Source organism: Pinus tabuliformis, chromosome X (assembly GCF_031772625.1).
Source record: "Pinus tabuliformis cultivar Carrire ecotype Pingquan chromosome X, CPIR1, whole genome shotgun sequence".
Classification (NCBI taxonomy): domain Eukaryota; kingdom Viridiplantae; phylum Streptophyta; class Pinopsida; order Pinales; family Pinaceae; genus Pinus; species Pinus tabuliformis.
The window spans coordinates 765,458,551-765,481,113 of NC_142308.1; positions in this window are offsets into that span (position 1 = coordinate 765,458,551).

A 22,563-nucleotide genomic window follows, 5' to 3' on the forward strand; every position below is an offset into this window, starting at 1 on the left:
GTTTTATGGCTCCAAGGCTTGAAGGAATCATGACATAGGGTTTTGTGGCTCCACTTGGCAGATTGAGGCTTGAAGAAAGCATGGTATAGGGTTTTATCGCTCTAGTTGTTGATGTGGTCTTACCTCTTTCTGGAGATTCGTTCACAGAGGGTTTTCATTGGTGGGATTCTATTCAAAGTAATGACATGGGTACAACTAGAGATTCAAGTCCTCACACTAGCATCAATGATTTTCTAGAATCTTCCATTAGTTGGAGTTTACATTCCTTGGAGGGTTTCTTATTTCCATCTCCCCCCATCTTGTCTGTTTTCGATGATCTACTTGCATATGGGCTGCCAACTGATGTTTTTTCGTTGTGGTTATATTCCCCATGTATTGCTCCTCATGGGTTACCGATTTCCATTATGGAGCCCTACCTTTACGAAAATCTTTCATTGTTATTGACAGACCTGACTACCCTTGTCACCCATGGGCTCTCTTCCCCCTCCCCGCCTCTGGATCTCTCTATCTCGCCTGTTAGTTTTGAAGGATTTCTTCCTTTTAGTTCTTCAGAAATTTCTCCTCCACCTAGCAGTCTTGCCATCATTCCTTTTTTTTCTCACAATGTATTCCCCCCACCAATCTCATCGAAACCTCCTCCCTTGACCACAATCCCCTCTGTAAAAGCCCACTCATTCCCCCAAGCCCAACCCCCCATGTGCTGCTAGAAAATGAAAGAACCCCTCCATTAAAGAAAAGAAGGGCCAACTCTCCTTCATTCTGGGTGTCGAGATCAAGATTTACGAAGTCCTTTAAATGTATGAGTTTGCATTGATGGGTTGTGCCCGTGGTCGTCATTTTAATGGGAAGACAATATCATAATGGATGATAAAGGAGTAGGGGGCTCATTCAACTCACTACCATCTTTCAGATACCAGTAAGAGGTTGGCTCATTTTCTTTTTAAATAAGTCTAAAGATGTTCATTGGGATTTGAATAAGGTTTGGAGTATCGACTCCACCCCTTTCATGCTTAATCATTGGACCCCTCTTTTTGATCCCACTTGGATAGAGGCTAGACAAGACCCTTATCTGGGTTTAGCTTCTGAAACTAAAAGTATAATTATGATCAGAGTAGGCTCTTAGGGAAATTGGAAACAAGCTGGGGGAATGCTTGTAGGCTAACCTCACTTTCAAAGACTTTGTGGAGATGAAGGTGGCGGGGGTATTGGTAAATTTGGATATCACATACGACTTATGGGGTGAAATGAAGCTCCAACATCAAGGAATCACTTCTCTTCATAATTTACACTATGAGGGTGTCCCCTTTAGATATCCTAGATGTCACAAGCATGCCCACAATATTATGAATTGTTCACTTGGGTTCCATGGCATCAAAGGAAATTACAAGCCCTTGTCTCCCAAGATGAAAAAGAAAGGATTTTTCCCGACCATGACGACTCCTTCCGTCCTTTCTGTAACTGTCTCGGCTACCCCTACTATCTTGATGGCTTCGGCTCCCGAACTCACTGCGAATGTTCCTATGATTATTGATTGGACTTCCACAAAACAAAAATCTAATCAGCCACAACTCCACTTAGCCACTACTTCGATGGTGCCGCCTTTGGGTACTCTCTCTTCACCTGTTTCTTTAACTTCTATTCTTAGTTGTATTTTGGATTTGGGGAAATATTGGAATACAATAGAACCTGAACTCCTTGTATATATGTTATTGAAATTTTTGAAATTGAAATGAACAACTTATATATATAACAAAATTTTTGAAATTAAATCTCATTGGGAGGAAAACGTTTTATATTCCATTAGGGGGGAAAGTCATCTCTTTATCTTTCCTTTTTAATGAACTATCTCACTTTTTGAATCCTTCACATCTTTGCTCTAATTCATAATTCATGATCTCATGGATGAGTACAAAGCAAGATCGCGTTGCTTTGAGTAGTGTTGAAGCAGAGTATGTGGTTTCATGTGAAGTAGGAAAGGAGGTTGTATGGTTGAGGAAGATTTTGATAGATTTTTTTGAGAAGCCTCTGGACCCTACTGTGATTAGTTGTGATAATCAAAGTTGTATCAAGATGTCTAGAGATCACGTGTTTCATGCTAGGATGAAGCATATCAACAATAAGTTCCATTATATTAGGAACTTGGTGAAGGATGGGATCATGAAGCTAGAGTATGTCTCGACAGAAAATGAGGTAGTTGATATACTAACAAATTCTCTTCCTAATAAGAGGTTTGAATATCTTATAAGCATGTTTGGTTTAGTTGATATTAGTGATCTTGTTGATGATGATAAAAGTTTGGAAGAAATTTGTTGAGGCCTTTATGATAGTTTATAAGCTAGTACACTCATTTTTCCACCTACTGAGAGGACCTCCAGCATATATTGAAATTCCACTGGAACACACACAATTCACTAATGTAGCAGTATGTTGTCTCATTCTGGAGCAGGCGAGAGTTCAAAATTGGGTTAAGAAGTTGGGTGCTAAGATCCATAGTAGAAATTCTGGTGAAAAGTTTGAAGAACAGTTCAATAAAAACCATGATGCACAAGAAAGGTTTCCCACATAGAGGTGGTTGTGGCAAAGGAAGACCTCCCCTCCAACCTAGGTATGGGAAGGGATATGACCGTTTTGATTGAACCATCCCCCACCATTTCTGTCGAATGGTTGTAGACATAAAGATGCAATAATTTGGGGTGACAGGTGATAATATTTGGGCTCTTAGAAACCTCCCCAGTCATCACTTCAAAGACCAAGAGGATGTAAATTTTCTATTGGAAGGAAAATTTTTAAACATGGAATTCCACATTGTTGTGCTTATGAGAATGAAACTTCAAGGCTAAGTGTCACCCTCAATGGACACAATTGTAGATTCTCCCCAACTCTCTCCAACTCAGACAACAATGATGCATGATCAACAATTCAGTCCCTCACTAAAGTGTCGCAATACCCGCAAGGATCCTAAGGTAGCTCAAGTCGAAATAGGTCCCTCCTGTGAGCCAACTCTAATGATGCACCCTCTTCCTGACGATGTTGAGTGCTACAAGCCATGTCCCATGGTCAAGGAAGTCACTCTCGGGTTCTAATTGGACCACGTGAGGCTTCCAAGGTATCCTCCTCATGGCCATGATTCTCCTATGCTTCCGCCTCTTTATGTTTTTTTCTCATGGTTCCTTTTGACAACGTCGCTTTGGTTTCCCTTTGTAATGTGGTTTGCAGTATTCAGGATGACCTTTGGTTTCTCCTTAATGGGTAGAGGTTGTTTAGAAATCACTATGGAAACAATTAATGTTGGTTTCTCTTTACTTTGATAATTGCTTATGATTACATGTTGGCTTCTTATTACTTTTGTTATCTTCATTTCATAAAGCAATTACCCAAACCATAAACTATAAGATCACAGAAAAACAATGAACACAGGATCTAGGCTCTAAGCTAGGTCAAAACCCCTCAAAGGGGAAAACCCAGTAAATTTTTCTCTTCTTATAGAATCATATCAAAGTGAGAATTCCAAGACCCAGACACCAAGACCAAGACTTCCCACAAGATCCAAGTCAACCCTCTTTTCAAGCTTCTCAAACAACTCAAAGTCAACTTTGGTCAACAGTATTCAACGCCTTTAAAAATTGGTCAAACTACAGATTTTTGGACCCTTCAACTAGGTCTGCAACTTTGGCCCCTACAACTACTTCATAATTTCAAACGTGTGAGAGAATTAGGGCATATTTATTCCTCCTGTGACCTTCATCCTCTCTCCTTTGACTTTTTCTTTTTCTTCTTGACTTTGTTACTGGCTTCCACTCTCTTCTTGCACAAAATTTGAACTTGCTTGAGATACTCCAAATGAGGTCTAACTATCTTCTACTTATAAACATCCAGGAGGTCGAATGGGTCACTCTTAGGGTCGACTTTTCCGAGTAGGGCCAACTTGTCCTTGTTGGGACAAAATTGGCATTTTTGACTCAAATAAAAATATTTTTCCACTTTCTTTTCAAAGTCCAAATTGGACTTGAATCTAATACAATAATTTGACTCATGAAAAATATTCTTTTGACTCAGTAAACCCTAGAATCATGAAGAACATTCTTTATCGAATTAACCAATTTACTTAAGCATGAAACCCAAGCTTGAAAAACAGATTTGTTTTTCCTTCTTTTTGTTTTTACATAAAATATATAAGTACATAAGTACAATGAAAATTATGAAGACCAAACCTAGTTACAATTTTCAACACTTCCTCTTAACTAGGGAGGTATTCAGAATTGCACTACAAGATACAAGGAAAATATCAAATTGAAATATTATCATAAGAAGAGTCAGATTGATAAGCCATCTTAAGCATCAATATCATGACTGACATTGTCAACATAGTGATATAGCAAGGCCTTGACTAACAAGCTCTATCTCTCCACTATATTAAAGCACAATGTTGGGGATGCATGACTATAGACACCATCATCATTGCCTCGCAAGGCACATACCCCATCGAGCTTGTTGCCTTCTTTACAAAACGAATTCATTTTATTTGAAGATTGAGACATAGAGAGTAATATAGTACTTACTTTTCAAATGTGTTTCCTTTGATGATGTCTTCAAATATCTTTATGCTCCCAAGACTTTCCAAGAGACTTTAAAGATGTCCTAGAATGATGACTTCTACGATGGTTACTTCAAAGATGAATGATGATGCTTCCAAGAATGTAGATGATGTTCCCAAGGATCTTGATTCTTCTTCTTGTAGAGATATTTTTCAAAATGAATGATGATCAAAAAGATTCCAAGAGAGAGAGATTGATAAGATGATGATGTTCTTCAAAAAGTGATGAGCAACCAACAGTCTTAAATGATAGAGAGAGAAATACAAATAGATGATGTACATGTATTCCTTCAAGATGAATGATGAGCCTTTCTCCTTCCTTTTGTCTTCCAAAGTAGCTTTCATGAATGTCTTTCACTTGTGCCAACAAGAGTGATCTTCAAGCTGCCTTCTCCTCATCTTAGCTTTGTTACGATGTTGAGAAATCACTAGGGTAGAAATTAAGGTTGATTTATCTTTACTTTGATAATTGGTTGTGATTATATGTTGGCTTATTATTAATTTTTTTTATGTTCAATTCATCAACCAATTACCAAAACCATAAGCTATGAATATCACATAAAACAATGAACACGAGATATAGACTTGAAGCTCGGGGAAAACCCCTCCAAGGGGAAAAACCCAGTAATTTCTTCTTTTCTTATAGAATAAAATCAAGGTGATAATTCCAAGACTCGAACACCAAGACCAAGACTTCCCACAATACCCAAGTAAACCCTCCTTTCAAGTTTTTCCAACAAGTCAAAATTCATTTTGGTCAACGATAGTCAACACATTCAAAACTCTGTCAAACTGTAGATTTTTAGCCCCTGCAATTGCTTCAGAATTTCACATGTGTGAGAGAATTAGGGTATATTTTTTCCTCCATTGACCTTCACTCTTTCTCCTTTAAATTTTGCTTTTTCTTCTTGACTTTTTTGTTTGTTTTCTCTCTCTTCTTGGCATAGAAATAAAATTTACTTGACATACTCTAAATGAGGTCAAATTGTCTTCTATTTATACACAACTAGGAGGTTAAATAGGTCACTTTCAGGGCCGACTTTCCCAGGTAGGTCCAACTTGGTCTTATGGGGACAAAATTTATATTTTCGACTCAAATAAAAATATTTTTCCACTTTCTTTTCAAATTCCAAATGGGACTTGACTCTAATACAATAATTTGAATCGGGAGAAATATTCTTTTGACTCAATAAACCCTAGAAGCATGAAAAACATGCTTGACTTAATTAATAAATTGACTTGAGAATGAAACCCATGCTTGAAAAAAAAAATCTTTATTTTTGCTTTTACATAAAATATATAATTACATAAGTACAATGACAATTATGAAGACCAACTCTCATTACAATTTTCAAAAAGGCCTCCTCATCCTTCTAGCATTTCTTTGGTTTTCATATGCTAGATCATGATTATGGCTGGATTTTGCAAATCCGTAGAGCTCTCATGAATGTAATTTTTGATCATATATAATAAAAATATTTTAATTACAAAAAAAAGGGTGAATATGAGGTACTATTTCAAGACACTCTTATATGTGAAATCTTTGATACACCTCCCCTCATCATGGAAAAGGGTTTTCAGCCCTTTTGATGGCTTCAATGTCTTTGAAAATAGGTCTTGGTTGTTCCACCTTTGATTGAGGTGTCTAGATATCAAAAATTTATTCTTTTGAAGATATTTATACCATAATAGGTTTCTATTGCAAAGCATTCATTTGTTCTATAGGTTTCTTTCCCTTGGGGAATTCCATGGGTGTTATAGTAAGAGCCCTACCTAAAAGCATTTTGTCTAGCATAAGAATAAACCAAATTCTCCTTCAAATCATTACAATGTTTTAGTATTACAACATTATATTCATTTAATGCATTGAATTCACACCCAAAGATGAAATTCACAACAAAAACCTCAAACAAGAAATAAATGAGTTGTTCTTGTAGAAATTGTATTTTCTTTTACAAATAGTTGTTACAATTCCCAACTTCTCTAATCCATTACAAAACAAAATTCTATTCCCAACTTCTCTAACCCATGAAAAATCATAATCCAGTCAATTTCTTGAAACATACTTGAAATCTTAAATCGTTAACAACAATATGCAAAGAAAATGAAAAAAATTATATGCAACAAAAGAAGCTTGATTATATTATGCAAGGTACATAGAAAACATCAAAATAGTCAAACATTGCTAAGATAAATATACCCTCATGGTGATAATCTATATCAACTCAAAACAACCTTGCTAACAACCTATTATTAGCTCAAAAAGTTTAAATTCTAGTGTACAGTGCTCAAATTCTTTGTTTATTGCAAAAAGTGGTGGAGAAAATTGAACGTTGTGTGCAATCTTGCACTATCATTGCCCCATCTCAATCAAAATTCATTGTTCTTTTTTTATTTGTGATTTGTTCAAATCGCGGACTTCCTTCTCTCTCCCCCCTTTCAGATCTTAAATTAATTTAATGCTTATTTATTAGCAATCCATGGCCACCAAATTAAATCATATCTAAGATTTAATTGTGTGCGTTGTCCTTTCCACCTATTTTGTCCTCTCTTTTTTACGCCCTCTTCTAATGCACATTCAAGTTGTTTCTTCTAGTTATAAGGAATCAATGAGTATGTGATATGATGATTTCTTGAAATATATTCGCAGAATGTGATCAATATCAAATTTATTGTTACAATTGCACATGATTTGGGGAAAGAAAATTATAAAAAAAACCCAAGTTGATGGAAAATCAATGGATATACCTCGGTTTCCATTAAAAATATCAAACCAATTGAGGGGTGCATTTTTAGGCATTATTATAGTCCCAATACCCAATAACATGATGCCACATCAACCCAACGACAGACCAACTCCTCCCATCATATCGTTCAAAGGCTATTCACCCACTCTCATCTCCACATTCGATATGGGCTTGCCACTGTTGATGATTCTTATGCTTGATAATTCGTAGCATCGTAGCCATGTCCAACATTCTACACCTTGCATGTGTCTTAGAACTCATTTCGGAACGCACAACTTGATGCCATTCTCGAGGCCTATGGTACGTGACTCTGTGGAATTACTATGAATATTCTTATTATTAAATATGAAAGGTAATTTTGAATGGTGAATGAAGTCAATGCTATGGAGTTACGAGGGTTTGAATCCTCAAATTAGTCAAATTGTAGCAGCATAAAACGAACAAATTACTTCCATGATCACTTCCACTTTCACTGCTTGACACAGAGCTAGGCCAATTTACCAAATAACCTCTCTACCATGATGGTTTTTAAGATTGTATTAATGCCTTTATTTAGAACAAAACCCAAAATGCTTATTTTTTCATCACATTGAACAAAACCAAAAATGTTCACACCTTCATTGTGAACAAAACCCCAAATGATAACGCATTTGTCGAGAACACAACCCCAAATTATCACACCTTTGTCACCTTAATCATATTCCCAATGGCTATCCCAGGGAATCAACCTGCCTGAAGGTCTTCATCAATGAGAAGGCTTGGCATCTTGATCCAAGTGGCTCCAGAAAGATACACATGACAGAGGGTTATGAACGCTCGAAAATCAAAAGCACTCAGAATGACTTCGAACCAGGACCAGAGCGTAGATCTCGTCTTCCTGATCGTGGAGATGTTAACAGTTCGTCAATCTGAGTCTGGATGATGAAGTTATCGCGAAAAGAGTTGCCTTGGTTCCTTTGAAAAAGGAAGGTTTTTCTCATAAAAATGGACTTAAAGCCTTTATAAAGAAAATCGCATCGGGAATCGTGTAAAGGGTAGACTTTAAGACCCCCAATCAACGATTGTCGATATATGGTGTCAGAGAAGTCAAATCTGCGATATCGGCACTTGCAAATTGGCGATGGAATGTCGGCATCGGCAGATCGGGTCGGCGAAACCCAAGGCACAAGACCTAGACCTTTGGGCCGATTGCGATTGCGATTAGCGATCGTCGATATCACCGATCAGAACGATGGGCAGAGGCCAAAGGCAGGACCCCGGGCCACGGTGATTGCGATAAGCATCTAAAGGCGGACCCGATAGGGTTTGTAGGGCCGATTTAAAATGTTTTGAAATCTGGCTTTAAAGGATTTTGGTCGGATTTATCAGTTTTTAGTTTATTTCTGTTTTAAACAGAAAGAAGGCTATTCCGAGGATTTTGTTGCACCAGCCGATGCTTCTAAGCAAACGGCTTCTATTCTGAACAAAACCGACCTCCGATTTTTAAGCGCGACTTTGATCCAAGCATGTTATAACACACGATGGTGACAGAGAGTCGAGGGGGAGCGCAGAAATGCTACGTAACAGTGGGCGAGAGCAGTATGACAGAAAGCTCGAGAGGCTGAGTGGAAAGGTTGCGAGGAAGAGGCCCAAGAACCTGAGTGCCAGAGAGGGCTTGAAAGCCAACGCAACGCTTGAACCCCATAGAGCCACATAGCTTGATCAATCCAGAGTGTAGATAGCCATAGAGTCACAACGCTTGAAATTCTGGAAAATCACAGAGCTGGAGTGATAAGACAGAGCGCTATAGGGCCAGATAGCCATAGAGCTGCAGAGCGAGAAGTCCAAAGCAGTTATCTTCTTTTATCGATTCTTCTTCTTGCAATCGATGCTATGAAATCGATATTCAGCAAGCTTCAACATATTTGATAGATATGTTTCAGATGTCCACTTTCTTGTGCGAGCAGCCATCTTCATATGATCGTCGCCTTGAGATCGATGGTGTGAGTAGCTTTAGCAGTGAGACCTCCACTTCTTCAGATGGCCCTTGGTTGTGAGGTATATGATGTGTCAATGTACTTCTTCTTTTTGCATTATGTTGCACAGATCCTTGGTTGATATTAATGCAGGATCTTGTTTATTACATGTTGTTATGATTCCTTGCTTCATGTTATGCAGAATCTTTTATGTGATGTACTTGTTGTCATAACTATTTATGTTATGCCTTGAGATCCCTTGTTGTATGTTGCTGGGATACTCTTGTTGTCATCATGCATGTGTTTTGTATTGACATCCCTTTTGTGCCATGTTGGCAGGATGCTCACCATTCATGTTTTTGTATCAGACTGATAGGAGTCTTTTGATCAAGAGTTCTAGTTGTGGAACATCTCTTAGAGCCACTCCTGTGTGAGGGCATTTTTCCTTGTATGATCACGACATCATATCTTGTGTACATCACCTTTATTGATAGCACTTAATGCAGCGGCCTACACCATCTTGACACGGGGCCCAGAGACGTAGTCCCTCCTGGCCGAACTCCATTATCAACGCTTATGTTTTCATGTGCTGATGATTGTTATGTTCCTCTGCTTTCCACATGCAGATGTATTCATTAATGTTCTTTTAAAAAGAAATTTTAACACATCACAAAAGTAAAAGGTCTTGGAAGGGTCCTTCTTCACACCCAGACCTGGATCAAGTGGTATTAGAGCGGTCTTTGCATTGATGTGAATTGCAGTGTGAACAATGACAGAGGATGAAAGAGCGATGTACGAGACCATGCTCGACATTTCCAAGAGAGTGGAACTTATGTATGAAACTCTATAGAAAGAGACAGAGGAAAAGGAGCGGTTGCAGCTTCAGTTGCAAGCCACAAAAAAGGCCATGGAAGAACTGAAGCAAAACAAACATAATCTTCAAACAGAGAATGATGAATTGAAGATGCGCCTACATGAAGAGAAAGAGGAAAAACAAAGTTTGCTATGACAGCTGCAAGCAAAGGACGAGGCCTTGGAAAAGCTGCAGCGTGACCCATGCGAGGTAAAAAGTAGTTCTCCATCTTCATGTATGTTTCCTGATAATGATTTCGCTGTGTTTGAAAATCACACCACAAGAATTGGCTCCAAACTGTTGAAGAGAATGGGGTATGAAGGAAAAGGATTGGGCATTAATGGCCAAGGCATTGTCAATCCCATCAAAGTAGAGGAATTACCCTGTCAGGTAGGACTTGGGTATGTTAGGAAAGAAGTTGGCGAATGCACTGAGACATTTAGCGAACCACCAACGATGGATGATGAGAAGCCCTCATCAGTTCTTTCCAAATTGAAAGAGAAGGTAAAAGATGTTGATTTCCTTTTGATTTCATCTTCTCATAGTATGATGTCTGTTGGAGATTTGGAGATCCCAATTACAGGGACAAACATGAGGCTCCTTACAAGGATGAGGCATGAGGAGAAAGAAGAACTTGGTGCTAATAACCAAGGCATCACTCAACCTTTGGAGGTTGTGCATGAACATCAATTTTTAGGCTCGAGATACACTAAAGGAGAGTGCTCAAAGGTGTCAGATTCGTCCGAGACATCGTCGAGGAAAGAGAATGATGGGAAAACATCCCCATCATCCCATGGCAGTTTCCATTGCAGGGAGAGAGCTGAGGCAAGCTCTCATCGCCATACTGACATCAGAAACAATAAAGGAAGGTATAACCCTTTTCGATCTTCAAATGTTCATTTTGAGTATGATCATGTTGTTAATAATGAACGAAGATCAAGGCATTGAAAAACATGTATCTTTTGTGGTTTACCTAACCATACCTTTTCTAAGTGTTGGAAAAGAATGGCAACACTCATGAGGCATGAAAGACCCTCTCAACAACATGAAAAGAAACAGGTTAAGCAAATATGGAGGAAGAAAGCATACTACAGTCATTGCGATAGAAACCGCCATCAAAGAGCCACTTGCTGGAAGCTCCATCCAGAGCAGCGCCCTAAAGACAAAGCGTCGGTGCGTGAACTAAGTAAAGCAGTTGTTCGACAAGAAAATCCACCTCAAGAAGGTGACCCATTCACCATGATAAGTGAAAAATGGTTTCTAGACATGTTGTTGTTTCATGGTCATTATTTTGTAAATCATTTGTTGCATTTTAAAGTGTAAAAGTGATGAAGTGTTTCCATCACTTGTTCAACAACAATGATGTCTGGTCATGTCTTGAATCGTATTTTGAGTTGCATGTTAAAACTCTGAAAGTGATGTTATGTTTCCATCACTTGTCTACACAATAGTGTTTGGCATTATGTGTGTAAATCATGTGTTGCAGTGATGATGTGTTTTCCATCACTTTTTGAAGCAACCATGATAGGTTGGCCTTGTTGTCATAGCTGGGATATTACATCCATCTTGTTGTAAACTTGACCATCGAGTATGTGATAAACTCGTGGCAAGCGTGGGACGTTGGGTCATTAGTTGGTCATATCATTCAAGCATGTGATTTGAAAAACAATGTACTACAGGTTGCACAAGTAGCAGGTGTCGGCTCGTCGCTTAAGGCTCCGAAGAACAAAGGTGAAGGAGATGGAAGCGAGACCTTTTCAGGATGCTTGTGATGCAGACAGGGTACAGAGAGACTTGCAGATTACTTTTTATGCTTTTGGAGGACCAAAAGCTCCTCAGTGGGGAGGATTGATCCAAGTGGCTCCAGAAAGACACACAGGACAGATGGTTATGAATGCTCGAAAATCAAAAGCACTCAGAATGACTTCAAACCAGAACCAGAGCGTATATCTCATCTTCCTGATCGTGGAGGTGTGAATGGTTCGTCAATCTGAGTCTGGATGATGAAGTTATCACGAAAAGAGTTGCCTTGGTTCCTTTGAAAAAAGGAGGTTTTTCTCATAAAAATGGACTTAAAGCCTTTATAAGGAAAATCACCTCGGGAATCATGCAAAGGGTGGACTTTAAGACCCTTGATCAACGATTACCGATATATGGGGTCGGAGAAGTCAAATCGGCGATATCGGTGCTTGCAAATCGGCGATGGAATGTCGGAATTGGCAGATCGGGTCGGCAAAACCCAAGGCACAAGACCCGGACCTTTGGGTCGATTGCGATTAGCGATCGTTGATATCAGCGATCGGAATCGGTGATCGGCGAATGCCAAAGGTAGGACCCCGGGCTGCAATGATTGCTATAAGCATTTAAAGGCGGACCTGATAGGGTTTGTAGGGCCGATTTAAAATATTTTGAAGTTTAGCGTTAAAGGATTTTGTTCGGATTTATCAGTTTTTAGTGTATTTATGTTTTAAATAGAAAGAAGGCTATTCCGAGGATTTTGTTGCACCAGCCGATGCTTCTAAGCAAACGGCTTCTATTCTGAACAAAACCGACCTCCGATTTTTAAGCGCAACTTTGATCCAAGCGTGTTATAACACACGATGGTGACAGAGAGCCGAGGGCGAGCCTGGAAAGGCTAGGTAACAATGGGCGAGAGCAGTATGACAAAATGTCCTAGAGGCTGCGTGGAAACGCTGCGAGGAAGAGGCCCGAGAGCCTGAGTGCCAGAGAGGGCTAGAAAGCCAGCGCAGCGCTTGAACCCCATAAAGCCACATAGCTTGATCAATCCAGAGCGCAGATAGCCATAGAGTCACAACGCTTGAAATTCTGGCAGATCGCGGAGCTGCAGTGATAAGCCAGAGTGCTATAGGACCAGATAGCCATAGAGATGTAGAGCGAGAAGTCCAGAGCAGTTATTCTTCTTTGATTGATTCTTCTTCTTGCAATTGATGCTGTGAAATCGATATTCAGCAAGCTTCAACATTTTTGATCGAGTAGCCATCTTCATATGATCGTCTCCTTGAGATCGATGGCCTGAGCAGCTTTAGTAGTGAGACCTCCACTTCTTCAGATGGCCCTTGGTTGTGTTGTATGTTGCTGGGCTACTCTTGTTGTCATCATGCATGTGTTTTGTATTGACATCCCTTTTGTGCCATGTTGGCGGGATGCTCACCATGCATGTTTTCGTATCATACTAATAGGAGCCTTTTGATCGAGAGTTCTAGTTGGGGAACATCCCTTAGAGCCACTCCTGCGTGAGGGCATTTTTCCTTGAATGATCACGACATCATATCTTGTGTACATCACCTTTATTAACAACATTTAATGCAACGGCCTACACCATCTTGACACGGGGCCCGGAGACGTAGTCCCTCCTGGACGAACTCCGTTATCAACGCTTATGTTTTCATGTGTTGATGATTGTTATGTTCCTCTTATTTCCGCATACAGATGTATTCATTAATGTTCTTTTAAAAGTCAATTTTAACACATCACGAAAGTAAAAGGTCTTGGAAGGGTCCTTCTTCACATCCGAACCTGGATCACATCTAAGACCGAAGCTACTCCTACTCTTGTTTCAATGATTAATTAAAATTTTGTATTGTGATTATATTTTAAGGACTAGGAGTTCAGTTTTATATGTGACATAAGTTACATGGCTTAATGGTCAGGTGTTATTGTGATGAGTGGATATAAGTATCAAGTTATAGGTGCATTAAACGTTATATTATGAGATAAAGGCTTCAAGAGTTAAAATTTCAATATTGAGGGTTGTATATTTATATTAGCCTATAAAGATTTTGGGGCTTATGGGTTCAAGAGTTATCAGGGTTGTATGGATTACGTGAGTTAGTGGCGTGGGGATTTATTAAGTTTTAGAGACCATATGTTACAAATGTAGTATATGGTTAAAGCATTCAAGGGGAAGTAGCGACTACAAATTACAAGAGGGAGTGGATATTAGACTTAAGGATTATCGCCCAAAATTTAGGTCGATCAATTAAGCCATAAACCAAAGGCATATTTTCAATTAGGAGGAGACAAGATTAGGATAAGAGGGATAACAAAATTCTTGTTGTTAAATCTCGTCATACACACTAGTCTTTAATTCCACTTCAATCTTGTGTTGGTGTTTCGCTATTATGAGAATGGATAAATTTAGGATTCGAGGCATCCATGTGATGATCATTGGTATGTTTTTTCTTCTAGTAGTTTCTCAATTTTTGCCTCTATGATCACATCTTGCTACTTACATAATTTCATCTCCTCGACATTTATATTATAATTTTGTCGAATTCTTTGTGTGAGTCATATTTGAGTCTTGGAACCTTCCCATACTATCAACACATGCATCTACTATAACCATGTAAAATTTTAGTGCATATAAGTACAAACTAAAAAAAATTCAACGTTGGCCCCATTCAAAACCCCCTTTGTGCAGGGTCAATTAATTAAAGCATGATTTCCACTTTGCGAGGCACATTTTTTGTTACTTGATCCATTTGATATCTATTAATTTGAATTTTTTGGCATTCTTCTTTCAACGCATGTTCTCCATGATACAAAATATGATCATTAGGACATGCATGGATAGCTTGTTACTCCATTCCAATATATTTCATAATGGCATGTAAATATCGATATGTGTGAGGTAAAACATTTGACAATGGTAACATAAATGTACCTAACAATCTACAACATAATTAAAAAATTAGTACTGCTTAACATAAAGAAAATTAATCATACATATTGCATCCAAATTTTATAGATGATCAACTTACAATAAAAATAGAGGAAAAACAAAAAAAATTATCATCAAGTACTAAATGTTCGAAAATATATTACACAGCTTAGGAGTTGTGTGACCCAAGTGTGTGACAAACCATTCATAATATTTAAGTTCACCATTAGCAATATAGCATAGAGAAGACTTGTTTTGGAGCCTTCATAAAGAGATTGTGTTTCCATCTCAATTAGAGGTCTATCAAAAACACCACCTACTTGGTCATTGTCATCATTCATTCCATCATTATTAAATGTATCCTAGATCAATATATTTGTCCCCACTTCTTCAACTGTGTTATTAGCGTCATCATTTTCTTCCATAGGATCATTAACTTGATATTCAATATTCTCTCCATGTTCCTGAGCAGGCGCTTCTATAACGACCACGACATCTTGATCCATGGCCAGTTCCCTAAGGCGTTGTTTCTGCATAATTACAAACAATAAAGTAATATTGGTGTATACAATAAATCTTTAAATGATACAAAAATTTAAAAATATACTATATCAAAACAAAGAGAACAAATCAATGATGAATCTTGTGGAATTTATTAATATGTTTATGACTATGTTGAAAAAATATATGAAAATTGTTAGTTTTCTTAACATTTAGAAAGAGATACACTTTATGAGATATATTCTCACAACTAGAAAAAAACAACCAATTCTTATTTCACCTTCATCATTATGTCCTATTTTTTCTTTATTTCACTTGGAGACTGCGAGTTTGATTTCGATGGCAACTTTCCTTGCCAAATTAATTCAAGACAATGGTTTAATTTATAAGGGGTTCAAAGCTGAGGGATTAAGGGTTAACACAATAGGAGTTAAGAGGTTATTAGAATCCAAGTGTTAGGGGTACTTATGAGTTGGTAGTCTATATGGAGCAATCAACTTAGGTGAGAGTGATAAGCAAAAACAACAAATCAATGATGAAGCTTGTGCAATTTATCAAGATATTTATGGAATATGTTGAATTTTTTTTAGAAAAATGTCACTTGTATTGACACGTAGAAAGAGATACTTTGTGAGATATATAGTCACAATAATAATAAAAATAAGTTATTCTTATTTCGCCTTCATCATCATGCCATATTCTTCCTCGAGTTCACTTGGTGGTCATGCGGGCTTTTAAGTCAATGGAAACTTTCCCTCTAATCCTTAGCCTTTATCCCACCCTTAATATCTAAACCATTAACTGGCCCTAACCCTTTAATCCGGCCTAAACCCTAAGCCCTTAGACCCTATCCCCCTAATCCTTAACACCTTAACCGCATTCCCCCTAATTAATCCCTTAAACCCCTAAGCCCTTAACACTCAACACCTAAATCATTCAACCCTAAACCCTTAACCAATAACCAATTAACCTTTAAATTCCCCAGGACCTAAACCCCTAAACCTAACTTAAACCCTAACTTATTAACCCCTAACCACTTAACCTATTAACTACTAAGTATCCTAACTTATAATTTGAAGTTGAATGTTTTATAATTTGAATATTTTAGGATTTTTAAAGACATAATTTTATAATACATTTTATGTAATTTTTTGGTTGATATTGTTTCAAATCTAATTATTAATAAAAATTTGTAAATTTTAATTATACAAGTAAAATTAAAAATAAATAAATTACACACATCAATATTATATATTCCTTGAAGAAAAATCATAATTGTATTCAACCTAAAAACGAAGGAACAAAATCACATTTTGCAAATACCCGAAATAATTCGATCAAGCCAACCTTTCATCCAATGCACAAAAAGAGAAAGAAAAAAAGCAAAACAAAAAAATTACATAAAATTGTCGAGGCTAAGTGTGATAATAATCAATAGGCTCCCCCTTTTTCCTTTCTTTTTTTCCACCTTTCGCCAAACTCCTTGATTAGGAGCGGTTTATTTTATTTCCAATTGATTGCCCTCTACCTTCCGTGGAAATTCTTTTTCTGAATCTAAACTCCCTGATGTATGGGTTCACTTTATTCCCCCCTACTTCCTTTTGAAAGGGTACAACATGTTTAGCACAATCCTTCTTCTTCTTTTCTCCCTCCTCCACTCAGGAGCCTTGTTGATTCTATGCTTTTGATTGTTGAAGACTCTCATCCATTTTTCATCTTTATCATTTGAAGAAGGTGGATTTGAAGATTTCCATCCCTTTGGAATTTGGGATCTTTTATTTGTCCTTCATTTTGCTTAAGGGCATGAGTTCTGCAGATGCCTTGTCTAATGGCAGATTCGACACTTAAATGCAATTTTTCAAAGTCTGGACATTGTGTCCGCTTGAAATCTTGATGATTTAGATGGATGCAATTTGGTATGCCTTTGATTAGGTATATCTCCATGCAGATGTAGGAAAAAGTAAAGATACATTTGTCCATTATTTCTTGATCCATCTTTAGAATTCTCCCAAATGAATTTTCAGTGCCTTTTAAAACTTGATGGTTCTAAAAAGGAAGTGGGAGATTGTGAAATATTACCCATATTGGCATCTTTGTAATCACCATTATTGCGGCATCAAAAACTGTAAACCATGGAGTGATGAAGAGACCCTCCCTTCCCCAAAACCATGGTCCTTTGTTTATGATGTAGTCCATATATTTCAGATTGTCAAATTGAAACACAAAAAATCCATTTGCACATTGGCATATATCATAATTTTTAGTCCAGTTGACGTAGATCCATTGATGTAGATCTTCAGACTTGGGCCATAAGCCATTAAATCGGTAGATCATAGATCTAGCTTGGAGAACAGTGAAAATCCCACTCACTTCTATCAATTTTACTGATAGATCTTATGCTTTTTATGCCTTCTCAACTATGTAAGTCCCCGAGATAGCCATATTTGGAGTTAGTGTGGCAACTTTCCCTCTCACTTCATCCTTAAAAGAACTTGGACCATTAATCGATGAAGTTTTTCTTGGTGGAATGCTTGACGTTGGGGTATTTTATTATTATTTAATAAAATGTGTATGATAATGTAACTTTTATTAAATAAATTTTTAAATTTTCCAAAATTAAAAATCCAAGCATCAGGGGTATTAAGGAGTTGGTAGTCTAGATGGAGCAATAAACTTAGGTGAGACCGAGAAATGAAAACAACAAATCAATGATGGAGCTTCTGCAATTCATCAAGAGGTTCATGGAATATGTTGAAATTTTTTAGGGAAAACATTACTTTTCTTAGCAAATAGAAAAATAAACACTTTGTGAGATATATAATCAGAACCAAAAAAAGATAACTTATTCTTATATTGCCTTAATTTTTCGCTCAAAATAAAAATCATACCATATGACCAGAAATAAATTTGACAACAAATCAATTAAAAATCAAATAAAAATATTTAAAGCTCATACACACACACATACATTAGTAACCTGCCCCCTAGTAACCTCTAAATTATTAACCCATAACCCCTTAGATCCTATCCTTCTAATCATTAACACCTTATGCCCATTCCTTCTAATTAAGCCTTGAATCCCCTAACCCTTAATCCCTAGCCCCCAAACCCTTATAACCAATAACCCCTAAGCCCTAAATTATTAACCCATAAGCCGACTTAACCCCTTGATCCCTAACCTTAAACCCCTTAAACCATAAACGCCTACTTTACAAAAAAAGTCTACAATATAAAGACATATAATGAATAACTTACTAAGGAACAATATTCATGCCTATCTTCAAGGTGTCCAAATTCTCTATAATGGTGTTTAGTTGTTCTTATTAAAAGTCTCCTCCTGTTGTAGTCCCTGCATCTAGTACAAGGGTAATAATATTTTCCATCATCCATTTTTCCTTACCAAACTTTCAGTATTGATTATCTTTAAAAATTAATCACAACTTAACTATTTGTGATGCAATACGTAATTCCATTATATATAATAATTTTTTTGTCATATTTACACCATCCAAATATTATGTAGAGAAATTGTATAATGAACAAAAAAATTGACCTCCTCCACCGTCGATATTCCAACATTGCTATGCTTGACCTGGTCATATGTCAGGAATCCGACACACATAGTATGCACGTCGGATATCCAGTGTTTGCGTCAGATATCCAACACATTAATGAACAAAGTAAGATATCTAATGATAGTCAGGGATAAAAAAAATACAAAAAATCCAAATAAAATCTAACGTTACGACTGATTTTATTATTACTATCAGAGTAAAGCGTTGTATTTTTCACCCATATGTAGTATTGGAGAGAGGGGATTATGCTCCATACATTCCCCACACTCCTAAGATAGGAAACACCTAGGGAAATGTTTCCCCATTTCCCTCTTTTGGGGAAACTTAGTGAAACATAGGGGGAACATTTTCCCAATGTCGGGAATGCATTTCCCCAAAGGGGGTTCTTGTGGGAACCTGTTGAATTTTTCCTAAAAGAAATAATTTATGAGTAAGGAAGTTTGATATTCAACCCTAGTTCCCTACTAATGCTATGTAATTAATTGTAATGTCAAGAAGTGGCATTCTCCTTTATATTCCATTTTCATCCTTTTAATTAAATTTTTAACAATACCATTAATTGATTCAAGATGTTTGAGAGTGGTTCCAACCTCATTAGATTTCATATGGAGAAAGTAGAATTTTGGATCCCATTCAAAATCCAACAAAAGTAACATTTTTCAAGATTTTAGGATTGGTGGAGGATTGCAATGTTGTCATTGGATTCTATCATGTTTGAGGGTATGGAACTAGTATTCAATCAAGAGGACCAAGCCCTCTATGTACCTCAATTTTTGTGGTAGTAGTTGTTAAAATCCTTTGTCATGACCCTAGTAAAAATGTATCTATCACTCAAACAAAATCTCAAATTTACATATTAATATTTTATATCTTATTTTAATGCTTAAAGAGTGATATTGATGATAAGTATCTCAATATAGGCAATGATTTTGATGATATGTAGGTATTTGTTGTACCATGATTTTTTTGGACTATAGAGGCCATCTAGAGCCTCCTTCTTAACATATTATTTGTTCAAACATGGATTTCACTTGGTGCTATTTTTGTTATATGCACACCTACTTTATATATATAAGAAACTTTACACATTTGTGTGTAATTTTTTGGATTCATATGGATGCTCATGAATATTTATTTATTTTTCGGTCGATCGATTTTTGGTTTGCTTTTAGTTTTATGTTATTTTTCTCATTATTGTGGTCGATAGGTTCAATGAGCAGATAACATGGTTCATTACCCATTGTTAATTTTTATTTTTAACTTTTGTTTCTTGGTTGTAGATATTTATGACCTCACATCGAGTATTTGACTCATCAATCTTTACTTTTTTGAGTTTCAATCATTTCAATTTACTATTCCAGCATTGGGACATTAAGATCTACTATTTTCTTTAGTACTAATCAAATGCTAGAATAATGAATTTAAATTAATGTATGCTATAAAATGATGAATGATGAATTTAAATAAATGTACATTTTAAAACGGTGAATCATAAATTTGAATTAATGAATACAATATCTTTTTCCCAAAAAAAAAATAAAAAATTGTACTTTTTATTAAGAGATAATAAAAAATACATTTTGTAGACGCATTGTTGTATGTGTGCATATTTATCAATCAATCACTCAATATTACCATAAATATATCAAATCGGGGTCATATACTAACTATTGTCCCCAAAATACAAAAATATCATGAAGCTCATCCAACATGAGCACATAGAGAGTCCCAAAAATAATACATAAAACAATTCTAAATAGAGATCAAGATGAATAATGTCTAGAGAAAAAATAGAAGAAAGGAAAAAAAATTATATACAAATGATCATAGATCCCAACAATCATATCACAATTGCTGACTAGAAATATGTGTAGGGGATCGGCTGAAAGAAGATGTAGTTGAGGTTCCTCCATGAAATTTGGTGATCTCCCAACAATCCTTTGCCAGATTAAGAGTTTGTTTGGAGATACCATATGCACTTTGATTTAATTCCATGTGTATATGTTGACATTAAAAATATGAGAACATATTTTTTAATCTCATAACTTCATCCAGAAGGGTGATAAAAGAAAATTTATGCAATATTAAGTGTCATTCAACTAGTCGATCACAAGCTTGGAGTCTCCAAAAAGTTGTAAATGGGATGCACCCTGTTCTATGGCAAAAACAAATAGGTTCCATCAAGTAATAATTTCAGCATAGTTATTTGATCCAACCCCCATATCAACAGATACATGAAAATAGAAGTTAGAAGTGAGATGAAGAATAAAATCGCCCCTTGTTGTTCCCACCCGAATCAATTGAAGAACTGTCAAAATATGCCCACAATTTAGTTCCTCGGGTTGTTTAGCCACTATTTCACACACCCTATGAACTTCTTTCTCCTATGGATAATGACTGAGGATCACCATTGCTTCAACGACTATAATCCTAGGAGAAGATATATGATCCTAGAATATAGCTCTATTGTGAGCTACCCAAATGCCCCAACATATGATTAATGGAAGGGCCTTGAAAGTGTGGGAGGACGAGAGAGAGAGACAATATTGCTAAGTGGATTAAATAGATGGACCCATCCAAGTACTAATTTGAGATTATGCAAATCTACAGAGGTCCCAAATTACGTGGCTAAAAGAGAAATTCATGAAGAGGTGAGTGATAGACTCCCCATCATCTTGACAAAGAGCACACCATCTAGGGCCAATAGAATAACGCCTTTGAAGTACATCCCATGTAGGAACCTTCCAGTTCATAATACACGACTTTAGGATTTTTTCCTTCAGTGGGAATTTGGATTTCCATATAATTGGCTACCACCATAGTGTATCATTTGGATGACACTAAGATGAATTGTAATTATAACCATATTTTAGAGAATAAATCCCTCTCTTGGCTCCAAACCAAATGATTTCATCATCCTTGTTTGATAGACGAACATGGCCCAATCAAAGAGCGCTAACGAAATTATTCCACTAACTAGTGAAAGGATCTGGAATTCCCAAATCTGCCATAGATTTCCACCCTTGACTCCAAATAGAAGTATATGTAAGATCAACAATGTGAGATAATTTGATATCACACGATCCTAAAGAAAGTTGATTATTGGAGAAGGAAGAAGATGATCATGATGGGATCTAGGCCATGGATCTATACCTAGATGAACCCGAAGACCCGATCCAACTCTCCAAACCATGCCACTATAGATAGTTTCAAAGGTATTTACAATAGAACACCAAATTCTAGAGATGTTTAGGTGAGTTTTATCTGCACGATGGACCCAATCCTCCATTGAGAGTGGAGAAATGTATTTTTCAAGAAGACGTCATCCACATTTTGCATCAAGAGCATGTGAGGTGAAATATGTTCTTCTAGCCCAAACCAACCAAGGCCATGGGCTTTCTTATTTTATCCCATCCCACACATGGGAGGGTGACATCACTATTTGATCCAGACCATAAAAATTTGAAACAAACCAACCTAATACACTCCAAAACACCTTTTAGAATCTAGGCAAGAGAAGACCAATAAACATAAATTGCTTCGCAAACATATTTGATAAGAACCAGGTAGCCAACTTGAGAAATCTATATGTGACACCATATATTTATATGCTTCTCAACCTTTGTGATCAGCCAATGTTAATCCATCATTCTGTAA